The sequence below is a fragment of the Pseudophryne corroboree genome, chromosome 11 (genome assembly GCF_028390025.1).
Source record: "Pseudophryne corroboree isolate aPseCor3 chromosome 11, aPseCor3.hap2, whole genome shotgun sequence".
NCBI classification, from domain to species: Eukaryota; Metazoa; Chordata; class Amphibia; order Anura; family Myobatrachidae; genus Pseudophryne; species Pseudophryne corroboree.
Window position 1 is genome coordinate 157,132,336 of NC_086454.1, and position 26,478 is coordinate 157,158,813.

The 26,478-nt window shown below is 44.6% G+C and overlaps 2 pseudogenes; one reads left to right on the forward strand and one right to left on the reverse strand.

The window, feature by feature from the left end:
- Positions 1-23,474: 23,474 nt before the first annotated feature.
- Positions 23,475-23,593, reverse strand: LOC134971471 (5S ribosomal RNA; annotated as a pseudogene).
- A 1,550-nt stretch (positions 23,594-25,143) lies between these two features.
- Positions 25,144-25,262, forward strand: LOC134971472 (5S ribosomal RNA; annotated as a pseudogene).
- The last annotated feature ends 1,216 nt before the right edge of the window (positions 25,263-26,478 follow it).

Consider the following 26,478-nt stretch of genomic DNA (forward strand, 5'->3'; position numbering starts at 1 on the left):
GGCCAGTGACTGTCTTGGGACCCAGATTTACTGGCCTAGACAGCGGAGATTACTCAGATGGCCGATGCTGTTACCAATAGTTACAATGGTGATCGGATGCTGTGTCTTAGGACGCAGACATTGGATCTGAGATCCAATGGACGTCTTTTAACACAAGATGATGCCTGTTACACATTATATTTGCAGAGCCACTGTATAGCTAAAACTTCCTGTGTAACAAACACTTCCTGTATGAAAAGTGGATTGCATCATTATCAGCTTGTTTTTGCACCTGCCCAGTAACAGGAGCAAAAGTTATATCAACTAACCACAGGTACGTATACTGCCAGAATGTCAAGAAGACTATGGGGAAACCTCCCAGACGGCTTTATTACTGTGCGCATGAGCAAATCACCTTGCAGGACACCCTGCACCCTTTAAAGATGAGGGTGTTGATCGCTAGCCGCCCCAGGCGACCGCTCACTCGCACGTATGCGGCACAATGCGCACGCGCGATGTACTTTTACAACGGCCGATGTAGTTTCACACAGGGTCTAGCGAAGCTTTTCAGTCACACTGCTGACCACAGAGTGATTGACAGGAGAGGGGCATTTCTGGGTGTCAACTGACCATTTTCAGGGAGTGTTCAAAAAAACGCAGGCGTGGCTGTGACGTCAAAACAGGAACTGAACAGTCTGAAGTCATCGCAAGCGCTGAGTATGTATTGAGCTACTCTAAAACTGCACAAAAAAACTTTGCCGCCGCTCTGCGATCATTTCGTTTGCACTTCTGCTAAGCTGAAATACACTCCCAGTGGGAGGAGGCATAGCGTTTGCACGGCTGCTAAAAACAGCTAGCGAGCGAACAACTTGGAATGACCACCTCTGTGTCATATGCTGCAAAGGATGTTTCCTCTCAGGAAGGATCCATTCCATGTACACAGGAATGTACGGTCTTGTCTCAGATCCCTATTATTGAACCTGAGTGGTTAACATCCATTAAGGGAATGATCTCTCAGATTTCTACTAGGGTAGCACATACAGAGACTGAAACTCAGGTGTTAAAGAAATCTATGGCAGTTTGGTCAGGTTCTGTTCCTATTCCGGCAAAATCCCCTAGCATGTTCCCACAGAAACGTGCACCTGCCCAGATTATGCAAGATGACACGGATACCGACTCTGATACAGTAGATGGTGACATGCTGAGGGGGGCGGCATCCTTTGCAAATGGGGTGCAGCTCATGATTGAGGCCATTAGGGATGTGTTAAACATTACTGACACTCCACCTGAGCAGGTTGAGAAGTCTTACTTCACTGACAATAAGAAAGCCTCGCTGACCTTCCCTGCATCTAAAGAATTAAACGCTATATTTGAAAAATCCTGGGAAAACCCGGAGGAAAAATTCCAGATACCCAAAAGGGTTCTGGTTGATTTTCTCTTCCCTGAGGAGGATAGAAAAAAAATGGGAAAACCCACCCATAGTTAACGCTTCTGTCTCCAGACTGTCAAAAAAGGTGGTTTTACCTGACACTGGATCTACCGCGTTAAAAGAACCAGCGGATCGTAAGATTGACACTACACTCAAATCCATATACACTGCTTCAGGAGTGGCGTTAAGGCACACTATTGCCTGTGCATGGATTTTTAAAGCCATATTAAAGTGGTCAGGCACATTACTAGAGGATTTGGATACAATGGATAGAAGTGACATTGAATAGTTTTTACGTAACATACAGGATTCTGCGGGGTTCATGGTGGAATCCATGAAGGACTTGGGTACGCTGACTGCACGGATATCTTCCAGGTTGGTCTCAGCTTGCAGGGGACTCTGGCTATGCCAATTGTCTGCAGGAGAAGTGTGGAGAACCTACCCTACACAGGTCAAGCTCTATTTGGGGAAGCACTGGATGCGTGGATTTCCACGGCAACCGCGGGTAAGTCACCTTTCCTTCCCTCTGCTACACTTTCTACGAAGAAACCATTTTCTTCAGCTGTGTCACAGTCCTTTCGGACCGATAAGGCAAAAAAATCCAAGCCCTGCTGCCACCTTCTTTAGAGGCAGTCGGGCAAAATCCCAAAAGCCTGCACCCGCAGGCTCCCAGGACCAGAAACTTGCTTCTGGTTCCTCAAATTCCTCAGCATGATGGTGGACCACACAGCTTGGAGGACGGCCTGGTGGGCGTGAGACTCAGACGTTTCAGCCACGTCTGGGTGTCATCCGGCTTGGATCCCTGGGAACAGGATATTGTGTCCCAGGGGTACAGACTCGAGTTTCAATAACTCCCGTCTCACTGTTTCTTCAAATCAGGCTTCCTGGCTTTGCTGACAGACAGGGCTATCCTACAGGAAGCCATCCTAAAATTGGAAAAGTCACAGGTCATTATCCCGGTTCCACCTCATATGCAAAACAAAGGTTACTATTCGAACCTTTTTGTGATACCGAAACCGGATGGTTCGGTCAGGCCCATTCTAAACCTAAAATCGCTAAACCCCTTTATGAAAGAGTTTAAGTTCAAGATGGAGTCTCTAAGGGCGGTGATATCAGGTCTGGAAGAGGGAGAGTTCCTGATATCCCTAGATATCAAGGATGTGTACCTCCACATTCCGATTTGGCTGCTGCATCAGGCTTATTTCCACTTTGCATTGTTGGACTGTTATTTCTAGCTCCAGGCCCTACCATTCGGCCACTCCACAGCACCGAGGGTATTCACCAAGGTGATGGCAGAGATGATGGTTTTCCTCCGTAAACAGGGGGTGAACATCATTCTATATCTGGATGATCTGCTGATAAAGGCATCGTCCAAGGAGAAGCTTTTGCAGTCCATTGTTCTCACAGACCACCTAATCAGAGTCCACGGTTGGATTCTGAACCTTCCAAAATCACATTTGGAACCAACCAGGAGGTTGTTCTTTCTGGGAATAATTCTCGACACGGAAGTGCAGAGGATATTTCTTCTACTGGAAAAAGCGTTTGTGATACAAACGATGGTCCGGGATGTCCTGAAGCCAGCCCGGGTGTCGGTCCATCAATGCATTTGCCTTCTGGGGAAGATGGTGGCTTCTTACAAGGCCCTGCAGTACGGGAGGTTTCACGCTCGGTCCTTCCAACTGGATCTCCTAGACAAGTGGTCGGGATCCCATCTACACATGCACCAGAGAATACGTTTGTCACCAAAGGCCAGTCACTCTTCTGGTGGCTGCAAATGCCTCACCTTCTGGAGGGCCGCAGGGTCAGGATTCAGGACTGGACCCTTCTGACCAAGGATGCAAGTCTCCGGGGCTGGGGCACAGTCACTCAGGGGGAAACCTTCCAAGGAAGGTGGTCAAGCCTGGAATCCAGTCTTCCAATAAACATTTTGGAACTACCAGCGGTCTACAACGGTCTTCTCCAAGCGGCTCATCTTCTGTGAGATCGAGCCATTCAAGTGCAGTCGGACAATGTAACGATTGTGGCCTACATAAACTGACAGGGCGGAACAAAGAGCAGAGCTGCAGTGTCAGAGGTAACAAGGATCATCCTCTGGGCAGAACAGCTCGTGGTGGCGCTGTCAGCAATCTTCATTCTGGGAGTAGACAACTGGGAAGCGGACTTCCTCTGCAGACACGATCTCCATCCATTAGAGTGGGGACTCCAACCGGAGGTGTTTACAGAGGTGACAAATCTTTGGGGAGTTCCTCAAATCGACATGATGGCCTCCTGCCTCAACAAGAAGCTTCGGAGGTATTGTTCCAGGTCGAGAGACCCGCAAGCAGTGGTGGTGGATGCCCTGGTAACTCCGTGGGTGTTCCAGTCCATGTACGTGTTTCCTCCACTTCCACTCATCCCAAGGGTTCTAAAGCTCATAAGGAGAACAAGAGTTCAGCAATCCTCATTACCCCGGACTGGCCAAGACGGGCTTGGTACGCAGATCTTCTGGATCTACTGTTGGAAGATCCAAGGCCTCTTCCTGCTCGGATCCTCCCGCCTTGCTCGGTTAACCCGAGTGCGCCCGAACGTCATCATCCCACTGTCGGATTCTCGAGAGATTCATATTCTATATAAGGAACCGCGCGTCGCCGTCATTTTCACTCGTGCATTGGAGATGATAGCAAGAGGACGTGCAGCGTTCTCTCAGTTTCTGTGTTCAGTGTGCTGCAAATATCTGTCCTCAGTGTGCTGCAAATATCTGTGCTCAGTGTGCTTGCAAATATCTGTGCTCAGTGTGCTTGCAAATATCTACGTTCTCTGCCTGAAAAATGCTCCATATCTGTGCTGCATTGTAGTATATAGTAGGAGGACAGTGCAGAATTTTGCTGACCACCAGTATTATATAGCAATACGGTACAGTAGTCCACTGCTCTACCTACCTCTGTGTCGTCAAGTATACTATCCATCCAAACCTGTGCTGCATTTTAGTTGTGCGCAGTATATATAGTAGGAGGACAGTGCAGAATTTTGCTGTGACCACCAGTATATATATAGCAGTACGGTACAGTAGTCCACTGCTCTACCTACCTCTGTGTCGTCAAGTATACTATCCATCCATACCTGTGCTGCATTTTAGTTGTGCGCAGTATATATAGTAGGAGGGGACAGTGCAGAATGTTGCTGTGACCACCAGTTTATATATAGCAGTACGTACAGTAGTCCACTGCTCTACCTCTGTGTCGTCAAGTACACTACAAAAGTTCAGTAAAATGACCCAAAAATCTAAATTAAAAGCGTCTGATGAGAAGCGTATACTTGCCAACATGCCATTTACGACACGGAGTGGCAAGGAACGGCTGAGGCCCTGGCCTATGTTCATGGCTAGTGGTTCAGATTCACATGAGGATGGAAGCACTCATCCTCTCGCTAGAAAACTGCAGTGCCACTCCTAGATGGGCCAGGTGTTTGTGTCGGCCACTTGTGTCGCTTAGCTTAGTCACACAGCTACCTCATTACACCTCTTTTTTTATTTGCATCATCTGCTGTTTGTGGACTATTTTTTAAATCTGCCATCCTGTCTGACACTGCATTTGCCACTCCTAGATGGGCCAGGTGTTTGTGTCGACAACTTGGGTCGCTTAGCTTAGTCACATAGCTACCTCATTGCACCTCTTTTGTTCTTTGCATCATGTGCTGTTTGGGGACTATTTTTTAAATCTGCCATCCTGTCTGACACTGCAGTGCCACTCCTAAATGGGCCAGGTGTTTGTGTCGGCCACTTGTGTCGCTTAGCTTAGCCACACAGCTACCTCATTGCACCTCTTTTTTTCTTTGCATCATGTGCTGTTTGGGGACTATTTTTTAAATCTGCCATCCTGTCTGACACTGCAGTGCCACTCTTAGATGGGCCAGGTGTTTGTGTCGGCCACTTGGGTCGCTTAGCTTAGCCATCCAGCGACCTCGGTGCAAATTTTAGGACTAAAAATAATATTGTGAGGTGTGAGGTGTTCAGAATAGACTGGAAATGAGTGGAAATTATGGTTATTGAGGTTAATAATACTATGGGATCAAAATGACCCCCAAATTCTATGATTTAAGCTGTTTTTGAGGGTTTTTTTGTAAAAAAACACCCGAATCCAAAACACACCCGAATCCGTCCAAAAATTTTCAGGGAGGTTTTGCCAAAACGCGTCCGAATCCAAAACACGGCCGCGGAACCGAATCCAAAACCAAAACACAAAACCCGAAAAATTTCCGGTGCACATCACTAGTCTAAACATTACCATCGCATGTGGAAAAACACAAAAGTAATTTAAAGCTCTGCTGTCTCAGAATAAAATAAAATAATTCAAACAGTATTTATAAATGTAAAAAGTTTAATTAAACACTTATCACATACGGCCGGTGTTTTTACATTATAAACAATCACATTTAACTCATATTAAGCATACATGTTCTAATACTTAATACCAATGATTCCACTTGCGTAAAGAAAGGTACGTCTGGTGTTACTGTAGTTCGCATCAAAGACTGCCGGAAGGAGCTGCTACATAGTTGACGAAGGATACTCTTCATTAACACTGCTCGGCTGGAGTGGGTGAGACCATTATGGGAGTGTGCAGCTAATTGTCCACGCCAACTTTGGAGCGCTTACCTGGGGACTGTATGCTTGGATCTCGCATTGTGTCTCAGATGGACCAATTGAATACAAGTGTGTATACTCCACCTTAAGAGGGAGAAAAGGGAAACATACATATATATTTTTGTTGTCTTGCATTTGGAAAAAGTATGTATCTTGGTGTGAATCCAAGAAGCTTCCTATGGTGGCGTTTCAACTAGAGATGTGCACTTGAAATTTTTCGGGTTTTGTGTTTTGGTTTTGGGTTCGGTTCCGCGGCCGTGTTTTGGGTTCGACCGCGTTTTGGCAAAACCTCACCGAATTTTTTTTGTCGGATTCGGGTGTGTTTTGGATTCGGGTGTTTTTTTTCAAAAAACACTAAAAAACAGCTTAAATCATAGAATTTGGGGGTCATTTTGATCCCATAGTATTATTAACCTCAATAACCATAATTTCCACTCATTTTCAGTCTATTCTGAATACCTCACAATATTATTTTTAGTCCTAAAATTTGCACCGAGGTCGCTGGATGACTAAGCTAAGCGACCCTAGTGGCCGACACAAACACCTGGCCCATCTAGGAGTGGCACTGCAGTGTCACGCAGGATGGCCCTTCCAAAAAACCCTCCCCAAACAGCACATGACGCAAAGAAAAAAAGAGGCGCAGTGAGGTAGCTGTGTGAGTAAGATAAGCGACCCTAGTGGCCGACACAAACACCTGGCCCATCTAGGAGTGGCACTGCAGTGTCACGCAGGATGGCCCTTCCAAAAAACCCTCCCCAAACAGCACATGACGCAAAGAAAAAAAGAGGCGCAATGAGGTAGCTGTGTGAGTAAGATAAGCGACCCTAGTGGCCGACACAAACACCTGGCCCATCTAGGAGTGGCACTGCAGTGTCACGCAGGATGGCCCTTCCAAAAAACACTCCCCAAACAGCACATGACGCAAAGAAAAAAAGAGGCGCAATGAGGTAGCTGTGTGAGTAAGATAAGCGACCCTAGTGGCCGACACAAACACCTGGCCCATCTAGGAGTGGCACTGCAGTGTCACGCAGGATGTCCCTTCCAAAAAACCCTCCCCAAACAGCACATGACGCAAAGAAAAAAAGAGGCGCAATGAGGTAGCTGTGTGAGTAAGATAAGCGACCCTAGTGGCCGACACAAACACCTGGCCCATCTAGGAGTGGCACTGCAGTGTCACGCAGGATGGCCCTTCCAAAAAACACTCCCCAAACAGCACATGACGCAAAGAAAAAAAGAGGCGCAATGAGGTAGCTGTGTGAGTAAGATAAGCGACCCTAGTGGCCGACACAAACACCGGGCCCATCTAGGAGTGGCACTGCAGTGTCACGCAGGATGGCCCTTCCAAAAAACACTCCCCAAACTGCACATGACGCAAAGAAAAATTAAAGAAAAAAGAGGTGCAAGATGGAATTGTCCTTGGGCCCTCCCACCCACCCTTATGTTGTATAAACAGGACATGCACACTTTAACCAACCCATCATTTCAGTGACAGGGTCTGCCACACGACTGTGACTGAAATGACGGGTTGGTTTGGACCCCCACCAAAAAAGAAGCAATTAATCTCTCCTTGCACAAACTGGCTCTACAGAGGCAAGATGTCCACCTCATCATCATCCTCCGATATATCACCGTTGTCAAAGTCAGAAAAATATCTCTATACACACTGCCATATTTGCACCTCATTCTGGTCCGCGCTGCGCATGCGTGCGCTCTCCCGTGTGTGCGCATACTCACAGTCGCGGGCACCCGCAGGCGCACGGTATGCGTATTTACGGTAGAGTTTATGTGATCGTAGCGTGCGACTCAATCGTTACATATTTTCAGTAATAATGTATTTTGTAGATCATGGTCCCTTTGATAGATTCTGAAAGTTTAGTTAATATAGCATGTTCCTGAACAGAGAGATCCCTCTTTGTATTGTACGAAGGGTCTAACAGGGGTCATACAGTGGTGTTTGGTACCCATCGGAAGAGTATTTAAATAGCAATATTCCGGTGTTGGTTTGGAGCGGATTAATCGCTCATGCGAATAGTTATGGACATAAGAAGTTTATGTCCATTTACTATTATTTGTTCTTATTTAGTCATGCGGCGGGAAACCCAGTATCCCACCCACCTGAACAGTTGGAAGCAGTCACAGCCCACCTGTATGAATCAACCTATGACCTTTTGTTATAATGCGAAGCCGAATTCCTGTGTCCAATGAACAATGAGATTGTAGGGACCATTGAATTGCATTGTGTGTGGGGCATAAATAGGCAGGCCGACCATATCCAGTTCACTCTCTTCAACGGTTCTCATTGCTGATAATCGGGAGCTGGATATCGAGGCGCATGCGATCGTTTCCCCTTGTGCGTAAGTGTTTCTCCGCAACTATATTGATCTTCTTGTTATTGTGGGCCAATTTCTCTCTCTCTCTCTCCCTTCTCCTCTTTCTCTCTTATTTTCCTTTAAATAGTAATTGTATTGTATTTCCTGTGTAGTTATCTGGTTAGGTAGTCTATGTTATATTGTAGTGTATGATTTGTATTTGTATTAATTCTTTTGCAAGTTTATCATTCAAAATATATACATATTAGGCGTTGGACCCTAAGCCCAGGTATCAGTGTATTTCTTATAGTGTCTAGTATTCTCAGAGCGTCAGTGACGCTCAAACAGCTTTTAAGGTAATAAGGTTATACTGTGTTGCATTTACACTCTAACATTACACTAAGGTTTTACTGCACAATACACTGTTTATGGTTTAGATACAAAGGTTTAATATAGTGAGCGTCAGCCCCGCTGGTGATCTCCTCGTGGTCCCGAGCGTCCGCTACGCTATAGCGAATCATTACGTTAGTCAACAGCCAATAACGTGCCTGCCTGTGATCTCTTGGCCGTGAGTGAACGTGACGCTTGAGCGTCTCGATCACGGCAAAGCGATTGTTACGCAACTAGCGTACCCTTACGGTACTTCATACGTAAATAGCGTACAGTGTTCTTAGACCTCATAAAGGGTATTATATACGATAAATATTTAGCTTTATCAATTGCGGGCTCGTCCTGTCCTTCACATATCTGCACTAGGTAATTTCAGCAGACATTATCCAGCAGCAAAGGGCGGGAGATCATATTCCTCGTAGTGCTGTTTGGATAAGCGTCTGCTTCTCTTAGTAAAGGGTGCTGAAGGAATCCGGGAACCGGAGGTAAGAACAAAACAATAGTGTCTTTTTAAAACTGTTTATTTTTCTGTCTTGCGTACACACGCACGCACACATATATATCTGCATTTCCTTTTCATTGGTGTATTTTCGTATGTCACTCTCCTGTTTGCCAGTTCTATAGTTGATAAACGTGCTTAGAGAGATTTGTCACTATTTCATAGTTTAAGAGTAAAGGTAATATAGTTAAAGTATAGACAAACACACAGCTGTGCCTGAGAGACAAGGCGAAGTCAGTGTGGTGCGTGGTAGATGATAAAGGATCATCTACATTGATAAACGTATAAATTGAGTTACGGTGGATCTTTGCTTTGCGTACACGTGTCTCTAACAAAAGAGTGAGACTTGCGTACGCAATCCAAGGGCCGACGCACGCAGCGTATATTACGCAACGGAGCGTACGGGTACGCCCACGTAACTCAAATCACAAGTTTTTTTCTCTCCTCTCAACGCGATAAGTAGCGCCACGCGGTAAATAACGCCAGGCGATAAATCGCGCAAATTTTTTTTTACATTCCAAATTTAAATTAACAGATCCTTCTCCTAATTGGTAACACATCTGGTCTAAAGAAAAAAAAATTTCTGCGCAGAAATAGAAATAGAAACAAAAGTGTATATGCGGTGAATGAGTGTTTGTTTTTACAATTTTAAAGGTTGAACCACAAGAAAAGTCGAGTACTCGTGAGGTACATGCGTGTAAGTGACGTACACGGTGGCTAGGGAGGCATCCCTGGTTAAATATACAATTTGAGCATTAGAGTGTAGCAGACCAGGAGGTCATACTGTAACAGACCAGGAGGTTTAGGTACAGCAGACAAGGAAGTCCGCTATACAGTCCACAGGCACAACACCAAGAAAGGGTTGGTGCAACACCCATATAGGCCATACAAGCTCTGGCTGAAGGAATTCGCAGCCGCAATTTTCGATTCCACTGGTCGCTCAGTACATAAGATTAGTTGCTTGTGTACTAAACGATTGTACCGCACGTAATTGTGTGCATTAGTAAACCTGACCGGTACTATTTGTGTACGAAGGTCATAAACGCTATTTGTACATTCTAACGTGATTTGTGTAAATTTTTTTTATTTTAAGGGAAGTTCGCTGCTCACTCAGGAACTATCCAGCAACCAATAGTTACTGGAAAGAGTAAGTGTTCTTCGGATCACCCTCACAGGTTCCAGTAAATAGAGGTTCAGGTCGCAGGGGCCCTAGGTCGAGTACGCCAGCACCATATCGGTGTGATCAGGTCGTATTGGTCGGCGTGGGCGAGTGAGTGGGGTACTCGGTAAACCGCCACCGTCAGCCTATTTTGGACATTTGGTTTGCGTAAGGGTTGGCTGGATAAAGCAACACTTTCGAACTATGGGGGCCACTTGTTCAGGTAGGGGGCGATCAACCTCGGTTCGGGTTGATTCAGTGAACCGACCAATTGGGTCGGCAAGGTATGTAATGTGTGAGAAATACGGAAGTCACACAGAAGCTTTATGTGATGAATGGGAGAGAATGACAGTACATGACGGGGAGAAATTCCCAAGAGTAGGAAGCTTCAGCTCAGAAGTGTTACAAAATTTAAGGAGAAGGATATGTCTCATTAAATCAGCCAAGAGACGAATCAAACATTATGATTATTTACAGTTGTGGCAACAGGAGGGTGACATACAGAGAGGATTGGCTCAGGCGGCGGGATCTGGCTCGATCAGAAAACTGATAGCCACGGCCCCACCGCCACCATATATATCGGGAGAAAAATTGGTTGCGGAGAATGACGCATTAAGGTGTAACAAACAACAAACTCTTAGCAACTGTGTAAATGTTAAAGATAATGTTAACCAATTAACCAATGCAAGTATTAACCCGTGCAAGTTGTACCCTGTTTTGAACTTCCCTCAGGAATGTGATCAAGAGGACGAATCGGCAACAATTCCAGCGCTCTCTCTAGCAGCCACCATAGCAGAGACCACAGTAGGCACAGCTCCACCCCCGAGATTAGTAACGAAAGCCCCTAGCGGAGGGATAGGTGAGGTCGTATCAACAGGTAAGTACGGCACCATACACTATGCTGAAACTATTTCACCACAGCCTGTAGAATCTACACAGAATGAGGTTGTTAGAGTTAATCCCGTTAGAGTAATAGCAGTGCCAAATGGGAAAACAGACAGCATCAGAACCACTCCCAGGTCCCCTCTTAATCTGTCTCCCTTTGAAATCTTGTTTGGTCGACAACCGCATGTTATGATTAACCCTCAGGATGATTTGAAGTGTAACAATGAAGTGACTGTAAAATACTTGATTAACATGAGTAAACAGTTAAGGAATCAAAATGATAATCTGAAGTTAGTGATTCCTGATTTACCAGATAGTAATTGTCATGACATTGAACCTGGGGATTATGTAATGATACGGAATTTTCTACGCTCAGGTTGCCTTATTGACAGATGGGAAGGACCATACCAGGTCTTATTGACTAGCACTACAGCATTGAAGGTTGCTGAGAGAGAGACTTGGGTTCATTCGTCCCACTGTAAGAAGGTCGTTGATCCAGAGAAGTCCTGTGATAAGGAACAGACGGTAGAGGTTGTATCACTAGAGTGTCTGTTCCAGGAGGACTAAGGCGGCACCTGAGCATCGAGAACCACAAGATCAGAAGCAGTTGTCGATCCCCTGTTCCCTTTTATTGTTTTTCTCCACTTCCCATCCCCTCTCCCTCAAATTATTTTTCCCCCCTTCTCATTCTTCTTCGTCTCCTCCTAAGATGGACTTGCCTCAAGAGACTGTGATCCGGATTTTCCTGTTGACCATGATGTTGACCAGAGCAGTCTGTTCCGGCGAGAGTACCATGGAGTTCGAGAGAGGTTCTGGAATGGGTTCTGATGACAGAGATGGAGGCGTAGTTTTCCAAGAACAACTTAACCAACAAGTAAAGGCGAGTATCAGAAAACGATCCGATAGCATTGACCATAGAAGGAATTGTGAAGGATTGTTAGCTGAAGAAAACTGTATCTGTCGGCTCTGTAACAATGTCATTGAGGATGGGTGCATAAAGAAATGCCAATCCAGTTTTAATATCCATATGGACCGGCATCCATTGAGTGACTATCACTCCTTAGTGGGTAATGTGTTAAATAAAACAGATTGTTGGGTATGCTCTCAAGTACCTCAAGGTCATAGCAAACCAGGACTAGTACCATTTCCTTTAACGATAGGGGAGGTACTTGAGTTAAGTGGAGGGAGACCGGTGGACAGAAGGTTTAATATCTCCAGTCCTCCTAGTTTGAAGCTCCACCAATACCATGTGGATAGGTCCCTATTATGTTTCAACATCTCCAATCCCCGAAAGCCGGGAAATTGGGAAGTGTCATGGAGTAACCAAACCATGACCTTTTCGCATAGAGCAGATAGAATGCCTACAGATACAGAGCTTGTACGCCACATAGCCAGTAGAGGAAAATCTTTCCGGTATAGGTATACCTTAGGAAATAGGATTACTAGAGTTGGAGAGGTATCACCAGGATACTGTGCACATATCGTACAACCTGATACGTGTACTAAGCAGATGGAAGAATTAGGGTTAGGAGATTTCACATGGAAGGTGTGTAATATGGTTATGTCCTACTCCGTCCCATAATATGTTCTCCCCGATGATGCATATTTCATATGCGGGAGAAAGGCGTACAAGTGGCTTGCCCCAAACTCTGAAGGATTGTGTTATATTGGAAAAGTACTGCCCGAAGTAATGACTGTATCACATGACAAAATGAAAGACATACACCGTGGTGCCCAAGCTCCTTATACTCACACCCATTACGAGCACGTTGTTAAAAGGCACCTGATAGAGAAGACAGAGCATCCGGCCTCTGATCTGATAAGTGAATCCACCGGGATTCAATTCTTAATCGCGTTAGATTTCACCCGCACCGCTAGAGGAGTGCTGAATTATAAATACATATCGGCGCTCGCAAATTTGTTAGATAATATCACTGAAATGTATGATGACACGTTTAGGTATACTGGAAGGGAACTTCAGGCTTACAAAACAGAACTAGTCCAGCATAGAATGGTTCTTAATTACCTCACAGCAGTAACAGGCGGATATTGTGTCACACTGGCAACACAATACGGCGTGAAATGTTGCACATATATTACGAATAGCACCGAGGACCCGGTCGAGGTCATAGACCAAAAGATGGACGATATTCTCCAATTGAAGTGGGAATTTCGCAGGAGACACAATCTCACTCTTGCTGCTGTAGGTAATGAGCTGACTGGTTGGGTGTCATGGTTGAACCCGCGAAATTGGTTCTCCGGTTTAGGAGAATGGGCCCAAGGAGTTATAATGGATGTTGGGAAGTTTCTCCTATGTATCTTAGGTGTTATCATAACGATTGGTTTGATATTTAGATGCGGTCAGGCTTTAATGAGGTGCAATCATCGTACTAGGGTAATGAGTTTAAGGAGTGAGGAAACTGTAATTCCAATGGACTTGATTTATGACCCAAATGTAGAAACAATGATGTGATGAAAATGCGATTTCTACGGTCCGTTTCTTTCACCTGTTTTTCCGTTTCCTCCAAGGTAAAAAGACCCACTTGGACGAGGAATTTGATGAGCCGATATACAGACAACAGGTGGATTAAAGAAGAAGTTTTGACAACCTGAAACACAGATTTTGATGAACTATGCCATGGATCCCCAGTTTCCCTAGAAATTTTAAAATTACGCTAGCCCAACACTTTTGTAAATCTATGGACATTGACAGCTTTGCTCGCACCTTATGAGCAAAAGCACAAAGAAGACTGCATTCAACAGACACCAAACAAGACCTCAATCGACCAATGTACATTTACCTGACATAGAATACCACCGCATTTACCGTAATTATGTCTTTTCTTCATTTCTACAACCCTCAGGTAATGACACACATAGTCGATAGGGAATACAGGCACAGATATCAGCAATCACATATCTCCCCCATTCATGTATCATCAACTAAAATGTGCTCCCCCATTTTGTTACAACCAAAGCCGAAAAGAGCTCGGTAAAGTTTGACAGCCCATCCACAGACCCGTACCACGGGATAAGAAGGAATTCAAATGTATACTTCGCAATACCTCGAAGCTTGATGTACCACACGTACGGCACGATGATACATGACCCCCCAAACATGGACTCATACACACATGCTTCTGCTATCTCACTAGGTCATACCCTTTTCCTACCTTCTCCTCTCCTCCCCTACCCAACCATGTAAATGTATTAACCCCTGACATATATTTTTCTCTTTTGAAATGTTTTAGAAGGTGGCAGTTATTATTGACTGCCAAAGGGTGGACTGTCAAAGTCAGAAAAATATCTCTATACACACTGCCATATTTGCACCTCATTCTGGTCCGCGCTGCGCATGCGTGCGCTCTCCCGTGTGTGCGCATACTCACAGTCGCGGGCACCCGCAGGCGCACGGTATGCGTATTTACGGTAGAGTTTATGTGATCGTAGCGTTCGACTCAATCGTTACATATTTTCAGTAATAATGTATTTTGTAGATCATGGTCCCTTTGATAGATTCTGAAAGTTTAGTTAATATAGCATGTTCCTGAACAGAGAGATCCCTCTTTGTATTGTACGAAGGGTCTAACAGGGGTCATACAGTGGTGTTTGGTACCCATCGGAAGAGTATTTAAATAGCAATATTCCGGTGTTGGTTTGGAGCGGATTAATCGCTCATGCGAATAGTTATGGACATAAGAAGTTTATGTCCATTTACTATTATTTGTTCTTATTTAGTCATGCGGCGGGAAACCCAGTATCCCACCCACCTGAACAGTTGGAAGCAGTCACAGCCCACCTGTATGAATCAACCTATGACCTTTTGTTATAATGCGAAGCCGAATTCCTGTGTCCAATGAACAATGAGATTGTAGGGACCATTGAATTGCATTGTGTGTGGGGCATAAATAGGCAGGCCGACCATATCCAGTTCACTCTCTTCAACGGTTCTCATTGCTGATAATCGGGAGCTGGATATCGAGGCGCATGCGATCGTTTCCCCTTGTGCGTAAGTGTTTCTCCGCAACTATATTGATCTTCTTGTTATTGTGGGCCAATTTCTCTCTCTCTCTCTCTCTCTCCCTTCTCCTCTTTCTCTCTTATTTTCCTTTAAATAGTAATTGTATTGTATTTCCTGTGTAGTTATCTGGTTAGGTAGTCTATGTTATATTGTAGTGTATGATTTGTATTTGTATTAATTCTTTTGCAAGTTTATCATTCAAAATATATACATATTAGGCGTTGGACCCTAAGCCCAGGTATCAGTGTATTTCTTATAGTGTCTAGTATTCTCAGAGCGTCAGTGACGCTCAAACAGCTTTTAAGGTAATAAGGTTATACTGTGTTGCATTTACACTCTAACATTACACTAAGGTTTTACTGCACAATACACTGTTTATGGTTTAGATACAAAGGTTTAATATAGTGAGCGTCAGCGCCGCTGGTGATCTCCTCGTGGTCCCGAGCGTCCGCTACGCTATAGCGAATCATTACGTTAGTCAACAGCCAATAACGTGCCTGCCTGTGATCTCTTGGCCGTGAGTGAACGTGACGCTTGAGCGTCTCGATCACGGCAAAGCGATTGTTACGCAACTAGCGTACCCTTACGGTACTTCATACGTAAATAGCGTACAGTGTTCTTAGACCTCATAAAGGGTATTATATACGATAAATATTTAGCTTTATCACCGTGTACATCCCCCTCCTCACAGATTATCAATTCGTCCCCACTGGAATCCACCATCTCAGCTCCCTGTGTACTTTGTGGAGGCAATTGCTGCTGGTCAATGTCTCCACGGAGGAATTGATTATAATTCATTTTAATGAACATCATCTTCTCCACATTTTCTGGAAGTAACCTCGTACGCCGATTGCTGACAAGGTGAGCGGCGGCACTAAACACTCTTTCGGAGTACACACTTGTGGGAGGGCAACTTAGGTAGAATAAAGCCAGTTTGTGCAAGGGCCTCCAAATTGCCTCTTTTTCCTGCCAGTATAAGTACGGACTGTGTGACGTGCCTACTTGGATGCGGTCACTCATATAATCCTCCACCATTCTTTCAATGGGGAGAGAATCATATGCAGTGACAGTAGACGACATGTCAGTAATCGTTGACAGGTCCTTCAGTCCGGACCAGATGTCAGCATCAGCAGTCGCTCCAGACTGCCCTGCATCACCGCCAGCAGGTGGGCTCGGAATTCTGAGCCTTTTCCTCGCACCCCCAGTTGCGGGAGAATGTGAAGGAGGAGATGTTGACAGGTCGCGTTCCGCTTGACTTGACAATTTTCTCACCAGCAGGTCTTTGAACCCCAGCAGACTTGTGTCTGCCGGAAAGAGAGATCCAAGGTAGGTTTTAAATCTAGGATCGAGCACGGTGGCCAAAATGTAGTGCTCTGATTTCAACAGATTGACCACCCGTGAATCCTTGTTAAGCGAATTAAGGGCTCCATCCACAAGTCCCACATGCCTAGCGGAATCGCTCCGTGTTAGCTCCTCCTTCAATGTCTCCAGCTTCTTCTGCAAAAGCCTGATGAGGGGAATGACCTGACTCAGGCTGGCAGTGTCTGAACTGACTTCACGTGTGGCAAGTTCAAAGGGCAGCAGAACCTTGCACAACGTTGAAATCATTCTCCACTGCGCTTGAGTCAGGTGCATTCCACCTCCTATATCGTGCTGAATTGTATTGGCTTGAATGGCCTTTTGCTGCTCCTCCAACCTCTGAAGCATATATAGGGTTGAATTCCACCTCGTTACCACTTCTTGCTTCAGATGATGGCAGGGCAGGTTCAGGCGTTTTTGGTGTTGCTCCAGTCTTCTGTACGTGGTGCCTGTACGCCGAAAGTGTCCCGCAATTCTTCTGGCCACCGACAGCATCTCTTGCACGCCCCTGTCGTTTTTTAAAAAATTCTGCACCACCAAATTCAAGGTATGTGCAAAACATGGGACGTGCTGGAATTTGCCCATATTTAATGCACACACAATATTGCTGGCGTTGTCCGATGCCACAAATCCACAGGAGAGTCCAATTGGGGTAAGCCATTCCGCGATGATCTTCCTCAGTTGCCGTAAGAGGTTTTCAGCTGTGTGCGTATTCTGGAAACCGGTGATACAAAGCGTAGCCTGCCTAGGAAAGAGTTGGCGTTTGCGAGATGCTGCTACTGGTGCCGCCGCTGCTGTTCTTGCGGCGGGAGTCCATACATCTACCCAGTGGGCTGTCACAGTCATATAGTCCTGACCCTGCCCTGCTCCACTTGTCCACATGTCCGTGGTTAAGTGGACATTGGGTACAGCTGTATTTTTTAGGACACTGGTGACTCTTTTTCTGAGGTCTGTGTACATTTTCGGTATCGCCTGCCTAGAGAAATGGAACCTAGATGGTATTTGGTACCGGGGACACAGTACCTCCAACAAGTCTCTAGTTGGCTCTGCAGTAATGATGGATACCGGAACCACGTTTCTCACCACCCAGGATGCCAAGGCCTCAGTTATCCGCTTTGCAGCAGGATGACTGCTGTGATATTTCATCTTCCTCGCAAAGGACTGTTGGACAGTCAATTGCTTGGTGGAAGTAGTGAAAGTGGTCTTACGATTTCCCCTCTGGGATGACCATCGACTCCCAGCAGCAACAACAGCAGCGCCAGCAGCAGTAGGCGTTACACGCAAGGATGCATCGGAGGAATCCCAGGCAGGAGAGGACTCGTCAGAATTGCCAGTGACATGGCCTGCAGGACTATTGGCATTCCTGGGGAAGGAGGAATTTGACACTGAGGGAGTTGGTGGGGTGGTTTGCGTGATCTTGGTTACAAGAGGAAGGGATTTACTGGTCAGTGGACTGCTTCCGCTGTCGCCCAAAGTTTTTGAACTTGTCACTGACTTATTATGAATGCGCTGCAGGTGACGTATAAGGGAGGATGTTCCGAGGTGGTTAACGTCCTTACCCCTACTTATTACAGCTTGACAAAGGCAACACACGGCTTGACAAATGTTGTCCGCATTTCTGTTGAAATACTTCCACACCGAAGAGCTGATTTTTTTGGTATTTTCACCAGGCATGTCAACGGCCATATTCCTCCCACGGACAACAGGTGTCTCCCGGGTGCCTGACTTAAACAAACCACCTCACCATCAGAATCCTCCTTGTCAATTTCCTCCCCAGCGCCAGCAACACCCATATCCTCCTCATCCTGGTGTACTTCAACACTGACGTCTTCAATCTGACTATCAGGAACTGGACTGCGGGTGCTCCTTCCAGCACTTGCAGGGGGCGTGCAAATGGTGGAAGGCGCATGCTCTTCACGTCCAGTGTTGGGAAGGTCAGGCATCGCAACCGACACAATTGGACTCTCCTTGTGGATTTGGGATTTCGAAGAACGCACAGTTCTTTGCTGTGCTTTTGCCAGCTTGAGTCTTTTCATTTTTCTAGCGAGAGGCTGAGTGCTTCCATCCTCATGTGAAGCTGAACCACTAGCCATGAACATAGGCCAGGGCCTCAGCCGTTCCTTGCCACTCCGTGTGGTAAATGGCATATTGGCAAGTTTACGCTTCTCCTCCGACAATTTTATTTTAGATTTTGGAGTCCTTTTTTTACTGATATTTGGTGTTTTGGATTTTACATGCTCTGTACTATGACATTGGGCATCGGCCTTGGCAGACGACGTTGCTGGCATTTCATCGTCTCGGCCATGACTAGTGGCAGCAGCTTCAGCACGAGGTGGAAGTGGATCTTGATCTTTCTCTAATTTTGGAACCTCAACATTTTTGTTCTCCATATTTTAATAGGCACAACTAAAAGGCACCTCAGGTAAACAATGGAGATGGATGGATACTAGTATACTTATGGATGGACGAGCGACTGCCGACACAGAGGTAGCTACAGCCGTGGACTACGGTACTGTGTCTGCTGCTAATATAGACTGGATGATAATGAGATGAAATCAATATATATATATATATATATATATATAATATCACACTAGTACTGCAGCCGGACAGGTAGATATATTTATTATGTAATGACTGATGACGGACCTGCTTTACACTGTCAGCTCAGCAGCACCGCAGACTGCTACAGTAAGCTACTATAGTAGTATGTATAAAGAAGAAAGAAAAAAAAAAACCACGGGTAGGTGGTATACAATTATGGATGGACGAGCGACTGCCGACACAGAGGTAGCTACAGCCGTGGACTACCGTACTGTGTCTGCTGCTAATATAGACTGGATGATAATGAGATGAAATCAATATATATATATATATATATAATATCACACTAGTACTGCAGCCGGACAGGTAGATATATTTATTATGTAATGACTGATGACGGACCTGCTGGACACTGTCAGCTCAGCAGCACCGCAGACTGCTACAGTAAGCTACTATAGTAGTATGTATAAAGAAGAAAGAAAAAAAAAAACCTCGGGTAGGTGGTATACAATTATGGATGGACGAGCGACTGCCGACACAGAGGTAGCTACAGCCGTGGACTACCGTACTGTGTCTGCTGCTAATATAGACTGGATGATAATGAGATGAAATCAATATATATATATATATATAATATCACTAGTACTGCAGCCGGACAGGTATATATATTTATTATGTAATGACTGATGACGGACCTGCTGGACACTGTCAGCTCAGCAGCACCGCAGACTGCTACAGTAAGCTACTATAGTAGTATGTATAAAGAAGAAAAAAAAAAAAAAAACACGGGTAGGTGGTATACAATTATGGATGGACTGCCGAGTGCCGACACAGAGGTAGCTACAGCCGTGGACTACCGTACTGTGTCTGCTGATAATATAGACTGGATGATAATGAGATGAAATCAATATATATGTATATATAATATCACTAGTACTGCAGCCGGACAGGTATATATATTTATTATGTAATGACTGATGACGGACCTGCTGGACACTGTCAGCTCAGCAGCACCGCAGACTGCTACAGTAAGCTACTATAGTAGTATGTATAAAGAAGAAAGAAAAAAAAAACCACGGGTAGGTGGTATACAATTATGGATGGACTGCCGAGTGCCGACACAGAGGTAGCTACAGCCGTGGACTACCGTACTGTGTCTGCTGATAATATAGACTGGATGATAATGAGATGAAATCAATATATATGTATATATAATATCACTAGTACTGCAGCCGGACAGGTATATATATTTATTATGTAATGACTGATGACGGACCTGCTGGACACTGTCAGCTCAGCAGCACCGCAGACTGCTACAGTAAGCTACTATAGTAGTATGTATAATGAAGAAAGAAAAAAAAAAAACCACGGGTAGGTGGTATACAATTATGGATGGACTGCCGAGTGCCGACACAGAGGTAGCTACAGCCGTGGACTAACGTACTGTGTCTGCTGATAATATAGACTGGATGATAATGAGATGAAATCAATATATATGTATATATAATATCACTAGTACTGCAGCCGGACAGGTATATATATTTATTATGTAATGACTGATGACGGACCTGCTGGACACTGTCAGCTCAGCAGCACCGCAGACTGCTATAGTAAGCTACTATAGTAGTATGTATAAAGAAGAAAGAAAAAAAAAACCCCACGGGTAGGTGGTATACAATTATGGATGGACTGCCGAGTGCCGACACAGAGGTAGCTACAGCCGTGGACTAACGTACTGTGTCTGCTGATAATATAGACTGGATGATAATGAGATGAAATCAATATATATGTATATATAATATCACTAGTACTGCAGCCGGACAGGTATATATATTTATTATGTAATGACTGATGACGGACCTGCTGGACACTGTCAGCTCAGCAGCACCGCAGACTGCTACAGTAAGCTACTATAGTAGTATGTATAAAGAAGAAAGAAAAAAAAAAAAACACGGGTAGGTGGTATACAATTATGGATGGACTGCCGAGTGCCGACACAGAGGTAGCTACAGCCGTGGACTAACGTACTGTGTCTGCTGATAATATAGACTGGATGATAATGAGATGAAATCAATATATATATATATATATATATATATATATAATTATATAATATCACTAGTACTGCAGCCGGACAGGTATATATATTTATTATGTAATGACTGATGACGGACCTGCTGGACACTGTCAGCTCAGCAGCACCGCAGACTGCTACAGTAAGCTACTATAGTAGTATGTATAAAGAAGAAAGAAAAAAAAACAAAAAACGGGTAGGTGCTAGGTGGTATACAATATTATATATATATTATATACAATTATATATATATATATATATATATTAAACTCATAAACTGGTGGTGATTATTAAACTGGTGGTCAGGTCACTGGTCACACTATCAGCAACTTGCAAGTAGTACTCCTGAGTCCTAAGCAGACAATCACAATATATATTATACTGGTGGTCAGTGTGGTCACAAACAATGGCAGTGTGGCACTCTGGCAGCAAAAGTGTGCACTGTACGTTATATGTACTCCTGAGTCCTGAGTCCTGCTCTCAGACTCTAACTGCTCCCCACTGTCAGTGTCTCCCCCACAAGTCAGATAATACAGTCACACTATCTCTATCACTTCAGCAAGTACTAGTAGTAGTAGTACTCCTCCTAATGCTCCCCAAAATTACTACTGTGTCTCTCTCTGTCTCACTCTCTTCTCGAATCTCTATAAACGGAGAGGACGCCAGCCACGTCCTCTCCCTATGAATCTCAATGCACGTGTGAAAATGGCGGCGTCGCGCGGCTCCTTATATAGAATCCGAGTCTCGCGATAGAATCCGAGCCTCGCGAGAATCCGACAGCGTGATGATGACGTTCGGGCGCGCTCGGGTTAACCGAGCAAGGCGGGAAGATCCGAGTCGCTCGGACCCGTGTAAAAAAAACTGAAGTTCGGGCGGGTTCGGATTCCGAGGAACCGAACCCGCTCATCTCTAGTTTCAACTAGGACGTTTTCTCCTCTTCCTGCAAGCAGGTGTTGATATGGGCCTGAGGTTGGGATCCATAAAGGTCCAGATTTCGGACTTATCCATTTTCTTCCAGAAATAGCTGGCTTCCCTCCCTGAGGTTCAGACTTTTTTGAAAGGTGTTCTGCACATCCAGCCTCCCTTTGTGCTGCTTACGGCGCCCTTGGATCTTAACGTGGTTTTACAGTTCCTTCAATCGAATTGGTTCGAGCCTCTTCAGGAGGTTGAAGTCAAGTTTCTCACGTAGAAGGCGGTCACTTTGTTGGCTTTAGCTTCTGCTCGACGTGTGCCGGAGTTGGGGGCTTTGTCTTGTAAAAGCCCCTATTTGATCTTCCATGAAGATAGAGCTGAGCTTCGGACGCATCAGCAGTTCCTTACGAAGGTTGTGTCAGCTTTTCATATCAACCAACCTATTGTGGTGCCAGTTGCTACTGACTCCTCAATTCCATCAAAGTCCTTGGATGTTGTGAGGGCTCTAAAAATCTATGTGTAGAGGACTGCTCGTCACAGAAAATCAGACTCTCTGTCCTGTATGATCCCAAGAAACTTGGGTGTCTTGCTTTTACAACATAGATATGATTCCGCACTGGTTCTGAGTTTTCACGAAAAATAATAACAATAGTAGAGTACCAGAATGACGTATAATGTGTACATATAATTCGTTTTTTGATGAATGAGTCTGGTGGTGCACCCAGAGTCAGAGGCGAGCTAGGAAGAAAAGGAATTACAGAAGACTCTTGTGTGGGTGCACTCTTGTTTAGATTGTTAATATGACAATATTAAAACATAACTTTTATTATCTCATAATAGTTAGAAAAAAATCCACACTTTTATAATCCACTTGAATTAATTAGACAAACTATATTGTTACCCATGTAGACCACAAACATCTATGCGAGGTGTCACCCCTATTTGATGGATCTATTGGGAATTTTTATCTCACAAAAAATTGGAAATGTTCTGGTTAGTCTATGTTATTAGACTCAGGAGGGATGTAGACACTCAGGCTCTACACCCTGATCCTATCCCACCAGCACAAGCTCAGCTTGTATTAATAAGACCTCCAAGGGTCATTGATTCGAAGTATTATCAGGAGTATAGATCTTTATTCGCATTGGCAAATGTCAGATCTGTGACATATCAAGGAAAACGGTACTTGGAGAGAGTCAAAGTTTTGGTGACACAGGTCAAGTAGGTGAGCAGAAAGAGATGATTGAAGAAAATGTGGTGATCCTGCTGTTGGTTTCAGGTCGAGAGGGTCACGAGTTACAACACCGGGTATTCTCTGGGGGTCACCCTCACAGATACTAACCCAGCCCACCACCGTTTTGCTTCCAAGATCGGACGAGATCGGGCTCTGTCGGTGGGGTATGGTAGTAATTCACTGGGCCTTCTATAGCCGACTCACCAATGAGAGTGCACCTAAGGAAGATTCGGGAAAGAGAGAGAGAGTAGATAAGGGCGGATCTGCTGTCCATGTTAGGCACAGGGTAACCTGTGGATCATGGATGAGAGTCCGCAGATATATGGAGAGGAATGAGGGTATAAAGGTATAGAGAAAAGAGAAAACTTGATGTCAAGACAAAATACTGTCAAAGATTGACAGTGATGAGTAGAAATACAAATAAAACCAGGTAGCTGAAGATATCAGGTTATATTAGGTGAATAAAACCAGGTAGCTGAAGATATCAGGTTATATTAGGTAAATAAAACCAGGTAGCTGAAGATATCAGGTTATATTAGGTGAATAAAACCAGGTAGCTGAAGATATCAGGTTATATTAGGTTGGAAGTGAACAAGCCCGCAGGACGGGTGAAACGCGTTTTCCAGCATTTCAGCATTACCTATCCCAGCATCCCAGCATGAATCACTTCAACTTTAACCAAAGACTGAAGTAGTGGAATTTTGCATCTTGTTATTTAGTGACTGACCCAGGGACCTGGGCAGGGACCGGTACACTTTTCTATATATAATTTGATATATTTTTTGTTTTTTCTGGGATTGACTTTTTCCCACATACCCAGGCAGCAATCCGACATGCCCCCCTTTGTCATCACGGCAGCCCAGGGATCTGGGCAGTGATTGTTACGATACATTTTCCTCACCATTTCCCCCTCCCCCCCCCCCCTCCCTTTTTTTTTTTTCTTTCTCTCTCTTAAATTATTATTGCTACGTGTTTCAGCAATATTATCCCAACTACTTATTACTACTATATTATTTCAGTAACCTTGCCTAGATAGCAATAAGTACAGAATTAATAATGACATTTTTTTAAGCATCCTATAAGTCAGCATCCTAGGGGCCTGTTTACCCCCACTCTCGATTATACTGCCAACAGGGATATCCCCTATACACATCCGAGATTGTGGATCTTTTGAAACACCTGTATACTGTTGCTGGATGGTTTAGTCCTGTAGCTCCATATAAGATATTAATCAGACCCAATCAGGGTTATCTAGGAATCTAGGTAGGAATATCACACCGTCATTATATATTTTTTTTCACCTATGTGATATGGTATACATAGTATTCGCGTGTCTGCCCTCTATAGCATAGGTGTGAATAAGTATGATGACTAGTACCCCTTAGGGGCTGTGTATCAATTTCTGTTTTCCATTATTCGTTATCTCCATTTTCCGTCAACAGAGTAATTACCTAATATAACCTGATATCTTCAGCTACCTGGTTTTATTTGTATTTCTACTCATCACTGTCAATCTTTGACAGTATTTTGTCTTGACATCAAGTTTTCTCTTTTCTCTATACCTTTATACCCTCATTCCTCTCCATATATCTGCGGACTCTCATCCATGATCCACAGGTTACCCTGTGCCTAACATGGACAGCAGATCCGCCCTTATCTACTCTCTCTCTTTCCCGAATCTTCCTTAGGTGCACTCTCATTGGTGAGTCGGCTATAGAAGGCCCAGTGAATTACTACCATACCCCACCGACAGAGCCCGATCTCGTCCGATCTTGGAAGCAAAACGGTGGTGGGCTGGGTTAGTATCTGTGAGGGTGACCCCCAGAGAATACCCGGTGTTGTAACTCGTGACCCTCTCGACCTGAAACCAACAGCAGGATCACCACATTTTCTTCAATCATCTCTTTCTGCTCACCTACTTGACCTGTGTCACCAAAACTTTGACTCTCTCCAAGTACCGTTTTCCTTGATATGTCACAGATCTGACATTTGCCAATGCGAATAAAGATCTATACTCCTGATAATACTTCGGATCAATGACCCTTGGAGGTCTTATTAATACAAGCTGAGCTTGTGCTGGTGGGATAGGATCAGGGTGTAGAGCCTGAGTGTCTACATCCCTCCTGAGTCTAATAACATAGACTAACCAGAACATTTCCAATTTTTTGTGAGATAAAAATTCCCAATAGATCCATCAAATAGGGGTGACACCTCGCATAGATGTTTGTGGTCTACATGGGTAACAATATAGTTTGTCTAATTAATTCAAGTGGATTATAAAAGTCTGGATTTTTTTCTAACTATTATGAGATAATAAAAGTTATGTTTTAATATTGTCATATTAACAATCTAAACAAGAGTGCACCCACACAAGAGTCTTCTGTAATTCCTTTTCTTCCGTGTCTTGCTTTTAAGCAGACGATATCTTGCTGGATCAGGTTCACTATCCAGCATGCATATTCTACGGCAGGACTGCCGTGTCCAAAATCTGTTAAGTCCCACTCTACTCGTAAGGTGGGTTCATCCTGGGCGGCTGCCCGGGGTATCTCAGATTTACAGCTTTGCCGAGCAGCTACTTGGTCTGTGTCGAACACATTTGCCAAGTTCTCCAGGTTCGATACTTTGGCCTCTGAAGACCTTAAGTTTGGTCAATCAGTTCTGCAGGAGCCTCCGCGCTCTCCCTCCCGTTCTAGGAGCTTTGGTACATCCCCATGGAACTAATGTGGACCCCAGCATCCTATAGGACGTAAAAGAAAATAGGATTTAATTACCTACCGGTAAATCCTTTTCTCGTAGTCCGTAGAGGATGCTGGGCGCCCGCCCAGCGCTTCGTTATCCTGCAGTGATTTATTGTATAAGTACTGCTTTGTTCTTGGTTAAGTACTATTTTGTTACTTGGTTAAGTAATCTTGTTCAGCCGTTGCTGATTTTTCAAGCTGGTTAGCTTGGTTTGCCTTGTATGTGTGAGCTGGTGTGAATCTCGCCACTGTCTGTAAAAAATCCTTCTCTCGAAGTTGTCCGTCTTCTCGGGCACAGTTCCTATATGGAGTCTGGTAGGAGGGG